We start from the raw sequence: 16,487 nt of genomic DNA, 5'->3' as shown, positions 1-16,487 counted from the left end.
CTTCCTGCTTGTGGCCTGGGAAAGCAGTCCACGACGGCCCAAAGCCTTGGGACCCTGCACCTGCGTGGGAAACATAGAGGAGGTTCCTGGCTCCTGGCTTCGGATCAGCTCAGCACCAGCCGTTGTGGTCACTTGGGGAGTGAATCATTGGACGGAATATCTTCCTCTCTGTCTCTCCTCCTCTCTGTATATCTGACTTTGTAATAAAAATAAATAAATCTTAAAAGAAAGGATGCACTTTGCTCAAGAGTATACTTGACTCAGTGTTCACTGTGTTCCTGTCAATCTTGGAAAACTGATTAGGACTATCTCATAAATCCTGAGGCTCCTAAATATGTATTTTTAAAAATTGGCTATTTGGGCCCGGCGACGTGGCCTAGCGGCTAAAGTCCTCGCCTTGAATGCCCTGGGATCCCATATGGGCGCCGGTTCTAATCCCGGCAGCTCCACTTCCCATCCAGCTCCCTGCTTGTGGCCTGGGAAAGCAGTTGAGGATGGCCCAAGGCATTGGGACCCTGCACCCGGGTGGGAGACCCGGAAGAGATTCCTGGTCCCGGCTTTGGATCGGCGCTTACCGGCCCGTTGCAGCTCACTTGGGGAGTGAATCATCGGATGAAAGATCTTCCTCTCTGTCTCTCCTCCTCTCTGTATATCTGACTTTGTAATAAAAATAAATAAATCTTTTAAAAAAATTGGCTATTTGTCTATTGTTGTTCCTTACCATTGCTTTTCCTTTTCATTGTCTTTACTTAAGTCAAATTAAGTATTAACTGCTAATAACTCACTTCAGTCCGACATGTTTATAAAGTATTTCTGGCAGTTTCATGAGTTGATACATTTTTCTATTTTATTTCTTATTGCCTAATTGAAACAGCGTTTTTTAAAAATCCCATATTCCTTTCTGAATGAGATGCAAATATTGATTATCCATTCATTCTTTTACTCATTCCTCATTCACCATTTCTTCAATGCCTACCATGAGGCAGGAGGTTTGTTTGAAAGGTGAAAGGTGTTTGTTGAAAGATGATTTTATAGACGCACATGGACAGAATAAGTCTTTCACAAGTTTCTGGATAAAAAGACCTGAGCTTTCCAGAGCAGGGGAAGGAGCATAACTGGTAGCCTCAGAGGACACTGCTTATATTAGGATAAATAAGGGTCATGTGAAAGTCTGATGCTTCATTAAGTTTCCTCTCTGGGTTATGGATTCTTTGAAAAAGTTATCACCATCTGGCTGATGTTTCTGCTCAAAGGCACCTTTGAGTGTTGTGCAAAATTATGGGATCAGATAGCAGTATATTTTCCCAGATCTCCTCTTTGAGCTTAAGGGGTGCAAAGGTAGGATCTTTTCCTAATTAACCATGTGACCTTGGGCAAGTCATTTCACCTCCCTGCACAGACAAATCAGCCCAAGAGATCTTGGAGAATTTTTCTGACTCCACTTTCTGTTTTCCAACTTCTCTTGCATGCTTCAGCATGAATTTCCAGGTAGTGATAAACAAGAAGGGCATTTCTCCAAAAGGACTCATGTTTGCAGGATGTGGGACAGCCAAATACATAGTGACTTTAAAAATGATTTTATTTTTTTGGTGAGTATGGGATAAGGAACTGAGCATGGATGCTTCCCCCTTCCCTTTCCTTTTACTTTTGAGAATAAAAAAGCATAAATTAATAAATAAAGCATAACTTCTGTTTAACTTTCCCATTGCTGAGGATTGTTTTTCAGGGTGAATTCCTAACATGAAAAGGTCTGTGGTTGTCCACTTTTCGATATGATGGGATGGGTAAACTGTCTACTTCAGGGGTTCAGTATCAGATACCCATTGCTGCTCCTCAGCCAAACCACATGCTCTGATCTATCTTTTCTCACTTTTTTTTAAAAAGATTTTATTATTATTGGAAAGCCGGATATACAGAGAGGAGGAGAGACAGAGAGGAAGATCTTTCATCCGATGATTCACTCCCCAAGTGAGCCGCAACGGGCCGATGCGTGCCAATCCAAAGCCGGGACCAGGAATCTCTTCCGGGTCTCCCACGCGGGTGCAGGGTCCCAAAGCTTTGGGCCGTCCTAGTCTGCTTTCCCAGGCCACAAGCAGGGAGCTGGATGGGAAGTGGAGCTGCCGGGATTAGAACCGGCGCCCATATGGGATCCCGGGGCTTTCAAGGCGAGGACTTTAGCCGCTAGGCCACGTCGCCGGGCCCTCTTTTCTCACTTTTTTAAAAAAGATTTATTTATTTTATTGAAAAGGCAGATGTACAGAGAAGAGGAGAAACAGAGAGAAAGATCTTGCGTCCGATGATTCACTCTCCAAGTGGCCACAACAGCTGGTGCTGCACCGATCCAAAGCCAGCAGCCAGGAACTTCTTTCCGGGTCTCCCACACAGGTGCAGGGTCCCAAGGCTTTGGGCTGTCCTTGGCTGCTTTCCTGGGCCACAAGCAGAGAGCTGGATGGGAAGTGGAGCTGCCGGGATTAGAACCGGCATCTATATGGGATGTTGGCGCGTTCAAGGCAAGGACCTTAACCATTGCGCTATTGCACTGGGCCCTGATATATCTTTTCTTAATGGTGATGATGATGGCTGTGGCAACAAAGGTGAGATGCTGCTCTCCATTGGCCTGATGTCCTTTGATTCAGAACTCATGAAAGGAAAACAGTAGTGTTTTCATTGGGTCGCCACAAACTTCAACCCATGTCTTGATCACTAATCGTCTGCTGGGATTTAGACATGAAAGTATATACTTATCATTCCTATATTCTGATTTATTGGCATACTTAACATCCAACAAGAGAAGAAACCTTTATTTTTGTAGCTCCATATGCCAAAGTCTTCAAAGTTAAAACAAAAACTGTAAAGTGAAATTTTTTATCTTGATTATGAATATCCTGAAATGATTGTTTTCAACTATAGTTACAGGGAAATATGACTAAACCTGAATATCTGGAGGAACCCATCTCTAGTTGTCTCATTTGCTCCTTTTCCTTGGTAACTGATGGTTCTGAAATGTGCACCTGTGGCTCCAACTTGCCCTTAGGGCTCTGGACACAGTGTCTCAAATTGCTCACAGACTTTTCCAGATTAGCAGCCCACCTTGAATTCAACAGATTCAAATTCCAACCACAAACTCTCTTTGTCCTATTATAACATATTACCTCCACTAAAGACAATATCAAACCAAAGTGTCACCAACCTCCATTTTTTTTTCTTTTTAAACGATTCATTTGAAAGGCAGAGTTACAGAGAGAGGGAGGGAGAGATAGAGAGATAGAAAGAGAGCGATTCTATCTGCTGGCTCATTGCTCAAAAGACCATGGCTGAGGGCCTGGGCCAAGCTGAAACCAGGAGCTTCGTGGGTGTCTCCCACATGACTGTAGCAGCCAACCACAGGTGCTATCTTCAGCTGCTTTGTCAGATTATTTTGCAGGAAACTGGGTCAGAAATGGAACAGCCAAGACTTGAACCAACACCCATATGGGATACCGGGATTGCAGTGTTGGCTTAAACTGTTATGCTACAACACAAGCCCCGACTAGGCTTCATCTGGGCCCTTGTTTTCCTCCATATTCCTCTGTGGCATGGAGCTCTCAGCCTCCCCTAAGGTCCCTTCTGCCCTTCTCTGGCTTCACTGTGCTCCTCTGCTCATCCAATTGCTGACTGTGTCTCCCCTGGGCTCTCATGATAGCCTCTCCTCCTGCTGGAGGCCATCCTGAACATTTGGGAAAGCTTACCAGAGCAGTGTTTCTGAACCGTAGACTTTATCATTTCATCAAACACATTTCGTCTCCCGCATAGAATTTAAAGTTGCTAGACAGGACCATGAATGAGACTTCATTTTAAATACTGTTTGTTACTTGAGCTGTTTTTTCACTCTGTCCCTCCTTCTTTGTGAACTCTGAACTGTTCTGGTAGTGAGCTATTGCCTAAGAACATTCCTTTTGCATCTGGAACCAGGGCAAGTCGTAGGTGCCGGGTTTTCATTCTTTAGGGTGAAGCCCTCCACCAACGAATGAAACAAGCTAAAGGATAAACACCCACTCAGCTAAGCTGAGGTTTCTTGTATACTGGTTCCCACAGTCCTGCCAGCAGGCTCAGGGGCGGGCTGGAATCTGCTCAGAATGTACCTTTTATTATCGGCTACTTTGTTTCCTTGACTAACTTTTTCTCCTCCTCTGCTGGTACTTTCTGTGATCAACTCCCAAATAAGCCATTTGCAAGCACATTTTTGTCTCAGGGTCAGCCCTTGCTGGAACGCGGTGTAATACACTGTCTATGCTCTCCTCTCCAGCTGCTTAGACTTCTATCTTAACTTCGTTTTAGAGCTTGGGAAATACTGGAGAAAAATCTTGAGGTCAGGAATGGCTTCTTCCTCTGTGTGTGCATTTTGACACCTAACACAGTCTCTTAGTTGAAGTGTATGCTTTTCAGTTTGTTTGAAAGACGGAGTGAAAAATAGAAAGTGTACCCATCTACTGATTCACTCTCCCAAATACCCACAATGGTGAGAGCTGGGCCAGGCAGAAGCCTGGAGCCAGGAACTTGATACAGGTCTCCAACATGGGCGGCAGGGGCCTACCCAAGTCAGCCTGCTGTCACCAAGGGTTCACTTCAACAGGACGCTGGCACCTGAGGAGAGCAGGGCACTGATACGGCACGAGGGTGTCCCAAATGACGTCAGAATTGCCAGTGTTTCAAATAAAGAGGAAAATGTGCCTTCAATACTTAGAGGAAGAAGTAATATTTTCTAGCATTTACAGTGATTCCATAGCAGAACAATGATCACATCACAAGCTAGAACTGTGATGTAGTTAGAACAGCATCCATTACCTGTAGCCCTCACTGCATGCTTTTCCAGTTACCTGGTATTGAGGGGCATACCCCCAGGGACCTGTCCTGTCTCATCCCCTGCCACTTAGACTCGTGGAAGGCAGGCCTGCGATTTATACTTCTTTCTAATACCAGCCCCTCACTTGTTATTTTACAATATGGGCTCAACTCCAAAAATACTCTTTAATAAAGCCAAGAGTTACAAAGCACCTAAGAGTGCTTGAAAATGGTCTGCTTTTTAAAAACATATTTTGAAACAATTTTTTTATTTTTAATTTATTTTTTAAAGATTTTATTTATTTTTATTGGAAAGGCAGATATACAGACAGGAGGAGAGACAGAGAGGAAGATCTTCCATCTGATGGTTCACTCCCCAGGTGGCTACAATGGCTGGAGGTGAGCCAATTCGAAGCCAGAAGCCAGGAGCTTCCTCCGGGTCTCGGGGTCCTAAGGCGTTGGGCTGTCCTCGACTGCTTTCCCAGGCCACAAGCAGGGAGCTCGATGGAAAGCTGGGAAGCAGGGCTGCTGGGACACGAACTGGCACCCATATGGGATGCTGGCACATTCAAGATAGGACTTTAGCCACTGGACTACCATACCAAGCCCTGAAACAATTTTCAATGACCATTTTATGCTAGTCATTTTTATGCCTATCAGAATAGTAAACCAGTAGAATTCTATCATATAATACAGGTTTTAAACTGAGAATATCTCAATTAATGAGGGTGTACTACACTTACGAAATTACTCAATTATTGAAATCAGGATCTTGTAGAGTGTGTGATGCCAATGAACAGTCTGAATACCTTAATTGTGCAGTCCTCATTCTACACGCTCCTTGTTACCTCTGCTGCAGTGCTGATTCACATCCAGCCCTCTCTTCACCCCAAAGAGGCAGAGTGCAGATCTTAGAACTCCTGCTGCAGTCAGAAAATCTAATTCATGGCATCAGACACAGCTGTGTAAGTTCCCAGGGCAGCTGTAGACAGAATCCCAGATAAGTTAGCTTAGTTAAAGGAAGCAAAATAAAACAATAGGGATGGAGGGGGAGCCAGCGTTCTGTGGCCTGAACCCAGGTATATCATTTCTACTGAGCCATTTTTTTTTTTTTTTTTTTTTTTTTTTTTTTTGGTATTTCGGTTTAGCTTGAATCATGGGCAAGTCCTGGTGGATGGGAATTTTGAAGCCTTGCCCCTTAAGAAAAATTTTTAGAGATTCCTCCACCAGTGTCACTTGTAGCCAGAAAGGGATAAATATGGGGTCAGTCTGTACTCACAGGCTCATAATTTCCTTCCTTTGATGATCCAAGTAGCTGTGTGATTTTCCATACAGACATAAAGTCCATCGAACACTGTCAAGTAGACTGTACATATGGATACAGCCAAAAGGCTTGTGGCCATAGCTGTGGTTCAGATACAGCTAGTCTGCTAAAAGGAATGCCGATACAAGGCAGATGTACATGAAGAAAAGTATTTTGCAGGAAACTCTACTCCTAGGAGTATAGTTCTGGCTTTCTTTTTAAATATAAAATAAATTTGGAATTAAATAAATTTGAACCCTGCCAAATTTTCAGATTGTTTCTTAATAAGGAATAAGAAAACCCAGCCAGCGAGGGAGTGTTGCTTTGAATTACATTCTGTTTTGAACCCTATCTGACAAATATTGTAACTAGGAACAGGATGGGTAGGCAGAAGAGATTTGCCAACAAGGGGGAGATCTGTAAACCAGGTTTTACATTGTTGCTCCTGGGACCTGATACCTCATTTTCTGCCCAGTGCCAATAGAAATTTCAGAGCTCCTGACTAAAAATTCACTAACATAAAAAAACAAAACAATAGAGCATTCAGGCCAGTGGGGTATGAGGACTGACCTGGGTGTTTACACTGGTCCCACAGTCCCGAGGCTGGACCGGGCCACCCTCCACTATCAAGATCCTTCTGAGGTTTGATTGTCATGGTTCTTGAACAAATGCAGCATCCCTATACATGAGAAAACTAAACTACAATTGAGTTGTGCTATGGTTTGAATGTTCACCCCTAAATTTATGCCAGCTTACTCCCTGGATGTTGTTATGTTGGGATGTGGGGCCTAGTGGGAGGTCTCTGGGTCATGGGTTGCATCCTTCATGAATGAATGGATGCTTTTCTGCCCTGAATCCTCACCCTCACAAACAGGATTGGGTATGGTGAGAGTAGGTTGTTACAACTCCAGGCTGTCCCTCATGCTTTGCCCTTCCTTGTGCCCCTGCTTACCTCCCCTGTTCCTGCCATGAGTTGCAGCAGCAGGAGCACCCCACCAGATGTGACCCCCCAGAGTGTATTTTCCAACCTTCTACTCCTGTGAATAAAGAAATCTCAGATGTTCTGTTTCACCAACAAGGGAGTGGGTAAAGATGGGTGTACAGAGGGACTCTGTAAACACAATTCTGTAATTTCTCAATATACTGGAACATCTGTCCACATCAAAGTAGATATTGGGGGGTTGGACTAGCTCTTTTTTTTATTAAGATTTATTTATTTTTATTGGAAAGGCAGATATACAGAGAGGAGGAAAGACAGAGAGGAAGGTCTTCTGTGCTATGGTTCACTCCCCAGGCGGCTGCAACAGCTGGAGAGCTGAGCCCATCTGAAGCCAGGAGCCAGGAGCTCTTCTGGGACCATGCAGGTGCAGGGTCCCAAAGCTTTGGACTGTCCTCGACTGCTTTCCCAGGCCACAAGCAGGGAGCTGGATGAGAAGCAGGGCTGCCCATATGGAATGGGAAGTAGGGTGCCCATATAGGATCCCGGTGTGTTCAAGGTGAGAACTTTAACCACTATGCTATCGCGCCAGGCCAGTGGGCTTGCTCTTCCAGATCTACACTAATCCTAAAGATAGATGGGCACCTGACTATCAGTTAAGATACTGGGTTAAGACATCTGTATTCCATATTAAAGTGCCTGTGTTCAGCACCTGGCTCTGGTTCTTCACTCCAGCTTGCTGCCAATACACGCTGGAAAGCTGTGGTGATGGCTCAAGCAATTGGGTTCCTGCTACCCATGGCCAAGACCTGGTTCTCGCCCTTGGTCCTGGCTTTCTCCCAATTCTGCCCTCTGCGGGCATGTGGAGACTGAAAGTACTGAACCAAGCCCTTTCTCTGTGTGTCTCTTTCTCTGTCTCTCAAATAAAAAAATAAAAATAGTTAATCCTTGCAGGATATTTTTGCTTTCATATCTACCTGTCAGTTTCTGAAAGCCAAGCCCTCAATCTTGGAATTCTGAGTTTCTGTGCACTCACCTACCCTAGCTGTGTTTGTGAACAACAGACAAATGGCAACAGCACCTGTGCTTTCCCAGTGGCCTTTCCCACAGCTCACGCCCAGATCTCTCTCGGGTGTAACTCTGTGCACTCACTCCTTTTTTTCAGGGCCTCCTCCAGGCCACTCTGCACAGTCCACTCCAGGCCTTTTCCTGCCTTCCATCTCATCCCTCTGAGCAATACAGAGATAAGAACAGATCTTCAAGAGTTAGCTTAGTCTTCGTCCCTTCTGCTCCCAAGCCCCTCCTCTCCTTATCTGGGAGGCCCAGCTGTATCCTTGAGCTTATCCTTGACTTGTCTCTCTTTATTCTCCCTCAGAATACAACAACTTGGGTTTTCTCTCTGTTGGAATGAAGAAGGGACTTGTGTGTCCACCCCTGCCGTGGATTTAGTTTCGTATTGTTGAGGCAAATGTGTTTTACATGCCTACTAATCCCCCAAATCATTTGAGGATAGTATACATTAGTAACTCTGAAACATTCCATTGCTTCCAGATTTGATCAGAATTCTTTGCTCACTGACATCATGCTTCTTCCAAGTCCTAAAGCCTCTTGCGCTGTGTGAATTCAATTTAATGTAATTTTCTGATTAATGTATTCAAAAAGTACTAAGTGTTATGCTGCTTGATGCGCTTCTATGACACTTTTGGTTGAGTTTAAACCAGATTACAACACCAAACAGGGAACTTTCAGACATGATGATTCTTATCAAAAGCAGGTATGAGAAAAACATTCTTTAGGCACTTACATTTCAAGAACTAGTAAATTGGAATTATTCTTAACTATCTTAGTTATTTCAGATGAAAGTGCCAGGATTTTTTTTAATTTTTAAAATGAGGAATTAATGGTATTATTTCTATAATTACTACTTTTATTATTATTACTATGTTTAAAATTAATGAAAAGATTGGCAGAGGGCCCGGCGTGGTAGCCTAGCGGCTAAAGACCTCGCTTTGAATGCGCCAGGATTCTATATAGACACCAGTTCTAATCCCAGTAGCCCTGCTTCCCATCCAGCTCTCTGCCTGTGGCCTGGGAAAGCAGACTAGGACGACCCAAAGCCTTGGGACCCTGCACCTGCGTGAGAGACCTGGAAGAGTTCCTGGCTCCTGGCTTCGGATCACCACAGCTCTGGCTATTGAGGTCACTTGGGGAGTGAATCAGTGGATGGAAGATATTCCTCTCTGTCTCTCCTCTTCTCTGTGTATCTGACTTTGCAATAAAAATAATAAAACATTTAAAAAACATTGACAGAAAGGAAAGAAGGAAGGAGGGAAGGAAGGAAGGAAGGAGGGAAGGAGGGAAGGAGGGAAGGAGGGAAGGAGGGAAGGAGGGAAGGAGGGAAGGAGGGAAGGAGGGAAGGAAGGAAGGAAAAAGAGAAACAGATAAAGTCAACAAGAAAGAGAGAATCTTCCATCCCCTGGCGTATTGCCCAAATTGCCACAGTCCCGGGAGCTGGGCCAGGAAACCAGAATTCCATCCAGATCTCCAACATGCATGGCAGAGGTCCGAGTGCTTGGGCTATTCTCTGCTTGTTAAGCAGGAGCATCAACAGTGAGCTGGGTCAAAAACAAGAGCCAGAACTCAAACCAGTGCTTTGGCACCACAAGCTGCAGCCCACCATAACACTAGGTCTTATTATAAATGTTTATGTATTATTGTAGTTTTTAGAATCCATGGCCTTTTATACCTAAATTGTTTTTAAATAAACTTGACTTTAGGGCCCAGTGCAGTAACCTAGCGGCTAAAGTTCTTGCCTTTCATGCTCCAGGATCCAATATGGATGCCGGTTCATGCCCCTGTGGCCCCACTTCCCATCCAGCTCCCTGCTTGTGGCCTGGGAAAGTAGCAGAGGACGGCCCAAAGCCTTGGGACCCTGCACCCATGTAGAAGACCTAGAAGAAACTCCTGGCTCCTGGCTTCAGATCGGCTAAGCTCAGGCCACTGCAGCCATTTGGGGAGTAAATCAGTGGAAGTAAGATCTTCCTCTCTGCCTCTCCTCTCTGTATATCTGCCTTTCCAATAAAAAATAAATAAATCTTGGGCCCGGCGGCGTGGCCTAGCGGCTAAAGCCCTCGCCTTGAAAGCCCCGGGACCCATATGGGCGCCGGTTCTAATCCCGGCAGCTCCACTTCCCATCCAGCTCCCTGCTTGTGGCCTGGGAAAGCAGTTGAGGACGGCCCTAAGCTTTGGGACCCTGTACCCGCGTGGGAGACCCGGAAGAGATTCCTGGTTCCCGGCATCGGATTGGCACACATCGGCCCGTTGCGGCTCACTTGGGGAGTGAATCATCGGAAGGAAGATCTTCCTCTCTGTCTCTCCTCCTCTGTATATCTGGCCTTCCAATAATAATAAAATCTTAAAAATATATATAATCAAAATAAATAAATAAATAAATAAATCTTTAAAAAATAAATAAATAAATTTCCAAAAAAAACCAAACTTGGCTTTAGTTAATAGGATTCTTTACTGAATTAGGTTTTCATAGAATTGAAATGATTTAGTTGACAATGTCTTTTAAAAATTGGTAAGAGATAGTCAAGTCATTTACCAAAATAGGTATAACTATACCTGAAAATGATTTTCAGTCAGTTTTTGGTAGAGCAATAAAGCTGGTATACTTCCCAGGATATTTAAAGTATACAAGTTGATACTTTTTAATGCATTTAGACCTCCTGGACCACATCAGCACCTGCAAGGTAGTAAACATTTCTATTACCTCCCAAAGTGGCCTGTGCTTATTTGTAATCCTTTCCCTCCTACTTCTCAATGTTACCTCCCACCATCTCCAATTAACCACTTACATGCTTCCTGTCACTCCTGATTTGCTAACATTTTCTTTTTTTTTTTTAAACCTGGCTTTTTTCTCTCACCATAATCATTTTGAGATTGCTTTCTGTTTCATGCTGTTTCCAATAGATGGCTTTATTTTTATCACTGAGTAGTATTCCCTTGTGCAGTACGCCACATTCTGCCTAGCCATTCATCATCAGTTGTTTTGAATGGCTTTCCTCTTGCCTTCACTCAGCCAAACTGCATCTCCAGTTAGGACTCCAGGAAGGCTTCATGACTTTGCAGGAGTTATGTTGTCAGCACATCTAAATCCAAATTTCAGCCTTGTCTCTCATTTCTGTGTAAGTGTGTGTTTGCTGTTTTTCCCTCAGAGCTACAGTTTCCTTTTCTAAAACATGAGCCTAGTTAAGTACACCTCTTGGAACAGTTGTAAGGATTCAATACGTAAAATATATAGAATAGAACTTGAGCTTGACACGCTGTTGATGCTACATAGTGGTGGTTATCACTACTACTGTCGTTAACCCACGTGACATGTTGGGGAGAACTTCTCTGGCTCAGAAGACAACTTCAACAAATGTTATTTATCACTAACCTTGCTAGTATCACTACAGTACCTTCCTTTCCTTTCCCTGTCCCTCTCATGTTTTCAGTCTCTCTAATATCCTTGTCACTAACCGTGCCAGCATGATCCAGCCAGGCAGGATAGAGGAAGCCGGTGGCTTCCAAGAGCCAGTAACATTTACATGGACCTGGAAATCTGTTGACATTACAGACTTTCAAGTCCCATCCTAGGCTGACTGTATCAGAAACTGCATGTGGGATCCATGACTGATGACTGGACTAGTTTTTCAGGTGAGTCTGATTAAGGTAAAGTTTAAAAACTAGAGCAGTAAGGTAATTACCAGGTTGGGGCACAGTTAACACAGGCTCAGTTCACATCAACTTGCTTCTGGTGAAATTACACTGTTGACTAATTGAGCTTAATATCAACTAAAACCCTTAAGTCTTTTTCACACATGTTGCTGCTAATCCCCATATTCCCCATCTAACACTTCTACAGGATTCTTTTTCAACTGAAGTATAAGTCTTTACATTTATCCCCATCAAACTTAATCTTGTTAGATTCAGCCCATTGCTTAAGTCATGTTTGGGGAAATCTTAGTTCAGCTGGAATGAACCATGACAAAAAGGCAGGGCCTTGAGACCAAGGAAGAATGTTGCAAGGACAAACATCCATTTATATGTTCGCCCAATAATGGTTGATGAGATATTGGCTATGGTGGGCTTCTAATTAAACACTTGATACCCTGGGGGGATGGAGTAATTTGATTTCAGATTAATTCAACTAACATTTATTGGGTACCTACCAAGTTTCTGATTGCAAACAAGATACAGAAGTGCTAAATAGCCCACTCTGTGATGTTAGATATTAGAAAAGATGAAGGAGGTTTTGTTTTAGTTGTTCTTTAGCAGACACCTGCAGTTCAATATATCAGCTCTTACAGGTGTCAAGTGCCAGCACCTTGGCTGTAGGCTTTCTTAACAATGTTATATTTAGCTTACAAACCAATTCAATGTTATAGGAATAACTGCCCCATTCAAAATTGAGGAAACTAAGAATCAGAGGTTAATGCATTTCCTCAATGTTACCCAGATAGTTAGCACCAGAACTTAGAGAATTCCCAGCTCTGAATGGTTTAAAAAACATGTTGTAGGGCCCAGCACGGTGACCTAGCAGCTAAAGTCCTTGCCTTGAATGTGCCAGGATTCCATATAGGTGCTGGTTCTAATCCCAGTAGCCCTGCTTCCCATCCAGCTCCCTGCTTGTCGCCTGGGAAAGCAGTCGAGGATGGCCTAAAGCCTTGGGACCGTGCACCCATGTGGGTGACCTGGAAGAACTCCTGGCTCCTGGCTTCGGATGGGCACAGCTCTAGCCATTGAGATCACCTGGAGAGTGAATCAGTGGACAGAAGATCTTCCTCTCTCCTCCTCCTCCTCTCTCTCTCTCTGTATGTGTGTGTGTGTGTGTGTGTATATAAATATATATATGACTTTGCAATAAAAAAAAACACCCCAAACCATGTTGTATATATAGGCTTTCTCCTTGAGATCAAGAATATAAAATCTTTAAATTTCAAAACTAACCACAGCTTAAATTCTAACTTTAAAGTATTGTTGCAGGATGTGGGACAGACTTGACAAGCCTGCGGTGTGTACTGGCAACCATGGGAACCAGGGTAGGGGGCAGAACTGGTGGGGGTTATGGGGAGTCGCCCCAACTAGGCTGCAGCTCCAACCGGTTTGCATGAGGACCAAGTATGAAGTGGGCAGAATCGAACTGGACTACAACACCCGTTGGTTCATGAGGAAGACAGGGCTGGAAACAGAACGAACCCAGTAATCCCAACGACCAGCATGAGCATAAGCTGATTGGTGTGACGGATGGTGTCGGACTCTGTACTAGCAAACTTGCACAAGAATCAGGCCTGGGATCATCTCAGACGAAGTTTCTTTGGAGATCCCTCCAACTAAACTGCTGATCTTAGAACCCCAACCATGAAGAGACTGTTAGCCAGTGGATTCTGAATAGGGTTCATTGTGATTGGAACTGAGATATTGGCAGCAATCCAGAACTGATGAACAATCAAAACTGTATGAACAGGACCCTCAGAGCGTGCCTCCCGTTGGGGATCTGGGATGGGTGGGAGGTTGGGTGGGGCTTTTCCCTTTCTTTTTTTCCCTGACCCCAGATACAGGGTAAAATGATATTGCTGTGGAAACAATGGTATTACCCACTTTCACCCTGTAGCCCTTGACACTTTGTTCCCTAATAAACTAAGTAAGATTATTAATAAATAAATAAATAAATAAAGTATTGTTGCTTTGGGGCTGATTTTTGGGTGACTTTACAATTCCCAAAACATTAAAATAGATGTGAATGCACCACAGACTAGGTAGTTTATCCAACTGTGTTCACAGTATATAATTTTTTAAAACTTATGCTTGGTTTTATTTTATTTGCCTTTTTAAAGATATTAGCCAAGCATCTTAATCAATATTGTCATTAATGTTGTAATCGTATGACATTACCTAATTTTGCAGCCTCCAAATCTTTGCAAAAGGAAATAACTTTTCCCTGTAGGGGACAAAACTGGCCAATTCTATTTCAGCAGATACTATCTACTATATTTTACTATGGTGTAAAAATGTGTGTTTTCATAAAATACCATGTAGTTATAAAGTACACTAATCTTAGAGAATAAAGATTACAATTCAGTTCTCCTTACAGACTGTATCACACTGGGCAAAAAATTCGATCTGGATTAGCTCCTATTTTTAGATCTTTAAAATGGGGATGATAATGTTCGTGGAGTTGTAAGAATGAGCCAAGATAGCATCTATGAAGGAATGCTATCATCTTTCAAATGTTCTATAAAAGGTTATATGTTTTTATACCTGTTTTGTGAGCTTCTAAAATGTGACACTTCTGCTGCTTACATGCCTATCTTATCCATAGCACACAGTTCAAAGATCTTTGAGCTTCACTGAAATGCTTCCATTCTTCCATGGTTTCTTTTAGCAGAGGAGCTTCTTGTAGAATTCCATAGGAACAGAGAGAGCGAGCTAGAACCAATATTGAATTTCTATATTGGGATGGTTAATTTGCTTTTCAATGAAAAATTCTCTTTAGGTAACACTAACATTGCCAGTACTACCAGCATCTGTATAAAGAGGTACCCTCTACATGTCTATGTGCCTGAAGCCAAGTGTTATGGTTATATACAGTGAGTTTAAGAACTTTCTCTTCTAGGGCTAATATGAACAGACTTTATTTTTTAATGATTTTTAATACATTTTATTATTGTTATTATTTTATAATACAGTTTCATATTCCCTTATCCCCTCCCCAGTTCCCTCCCCCCCCCCCCAGTTCCTCTATATCATTACTAACATATAGTTCTTCATACTCAGTCTTATGTCCATCATTGCAGGTATAGACAATGGCAGAGAGTCCAGAATCCTGTTGTCAAGATATAGTAAACAGTTTCATTATAAGTCCATCTTTGTCTGGAAGTAGAAATGCATACCACACTACATCCTCACATCTGGATGTTAGTCTCCATTTCACAGTTACTGTACATCTCCTTAAATGAAAAGTCATGATTTGTTATGCAACAAGGTCGAGGAATCCACCATGGTGGGAGGGTTTGGGGAGGGGTGGGGAGAATCCAAGTACCTATGAAACTGTGTCACATAATACAATGTAATTAATGAATTAAAAATAATAAATACATTTAAAAAAACATTTATGAAGGTTTGCATCTGGAAAATTAAAAAAAAGTCATGATTCAAAATCAACAATAGAAGAGAAGAAATTTACAATTCCATGAAGTTAAATGACATGTTACTAGATATGACAGTCTCCATTACACAACTACTGTACAACCCCTTAAATGAAAAGTCATGATACAAAATCAACAATAAGAAGAAAAATAGAAACTTACAATGCCTGAAGTTAAATCACATGTTACTAGATATGACAGTCTCCATAACACAGCTACTATACATCCCCTTAATTGAAGAGCCACAAAACAATATCAACATCAAGGAGAAAAAAAAATTAACAACATCAAGAAATTAAATAACATGCTACTAAATGACTAATGTGTAGCTGAAGAAATGAAAATCAAGAACCTTCTTGAAGAAAATGATGCCACTGAACGATCTACGAGTCATTGAATGATTTAATCAGAAGGAAGTGTTTTGAAGAGATGAAAACAACAGAAAACAACAAAACCCATGTGACATAGTTTCCGCTGATCTTTGTTAAAGTGTGTCTCCTCCACACAATAAACAGATGGGTTTTGTTTTTTAAACCAGTGTACTAATCTATGATGTTTGATTGAGTTTAAGTCATTTACATTCAGAGTTTAATATACATGGGTGTTACTTTGGTCCTGTCATTTTAGGAGTGAGTTGTTCATTGGTTTAGTCTTCTGTTGTCATTTTACTGGGATCTTCTTCCCATTTGCCTTTGGTTTTGGTTGGTGCTATTCCTCTTTTCTGTCAAGAGAACTTCTTGAAGTATCATTTGTAGGGTAGGTTTGGAAGAGGCAAATTCTTTTAGCTTTTCTTTACTGTGGAAAAATTTTATTTCATTTTCAAAGACAAAAGAAAGCTTTGCTGGATATGTTATCCTAGGCCAACAATTTTTTTTCTTTTAGAATCTGAAACATGTCACTCCATTCTCTTCTTGCCTGTAGAGTTTCCTGTGAGAGGTCTCCTGTGAGCTTAATTGGCATTCCTTTATATGTCAATTGATTTTTTTCACGTGCACATTTAAGGATCTTTTCCTTATGTTCAATTGAAGAGAGCTTGATGATCATGTGTCTTGGTGAAGATCACTTTTGATCAAGCCTGTTGGGAGTTCTGTGCCCCTCCTGGAACTTGTTTCCCAATTCTTTCTCCAGATTAGGGAAATTTTCCTTTATTATTTCATTAAATACATTTGCAAACTCAGCTTCTCTTTCTGCACCTTCTGGAATTCCCATAACTCTTAGATTTGGCCTCTTA

This window comes from Ochotona princeps, chromosome 3, assembly GCF_030435755.1.
Source record: "Ochotona princeps isolate mOchPri1 chromosome 3, mOchPri1.hap1, whole genome shotgun sequence".
In the NCBI taxonomy this organism is placed as follows: domain Eukaryota; kingdom Metazoa; phylum Chordata; class Mammalia; order Lagomorpha; family Ochotonidae; genus Ochotona; species Ochotona princeps.
This window is presented reverse-complemented; position numbering follows the sequence as displayed.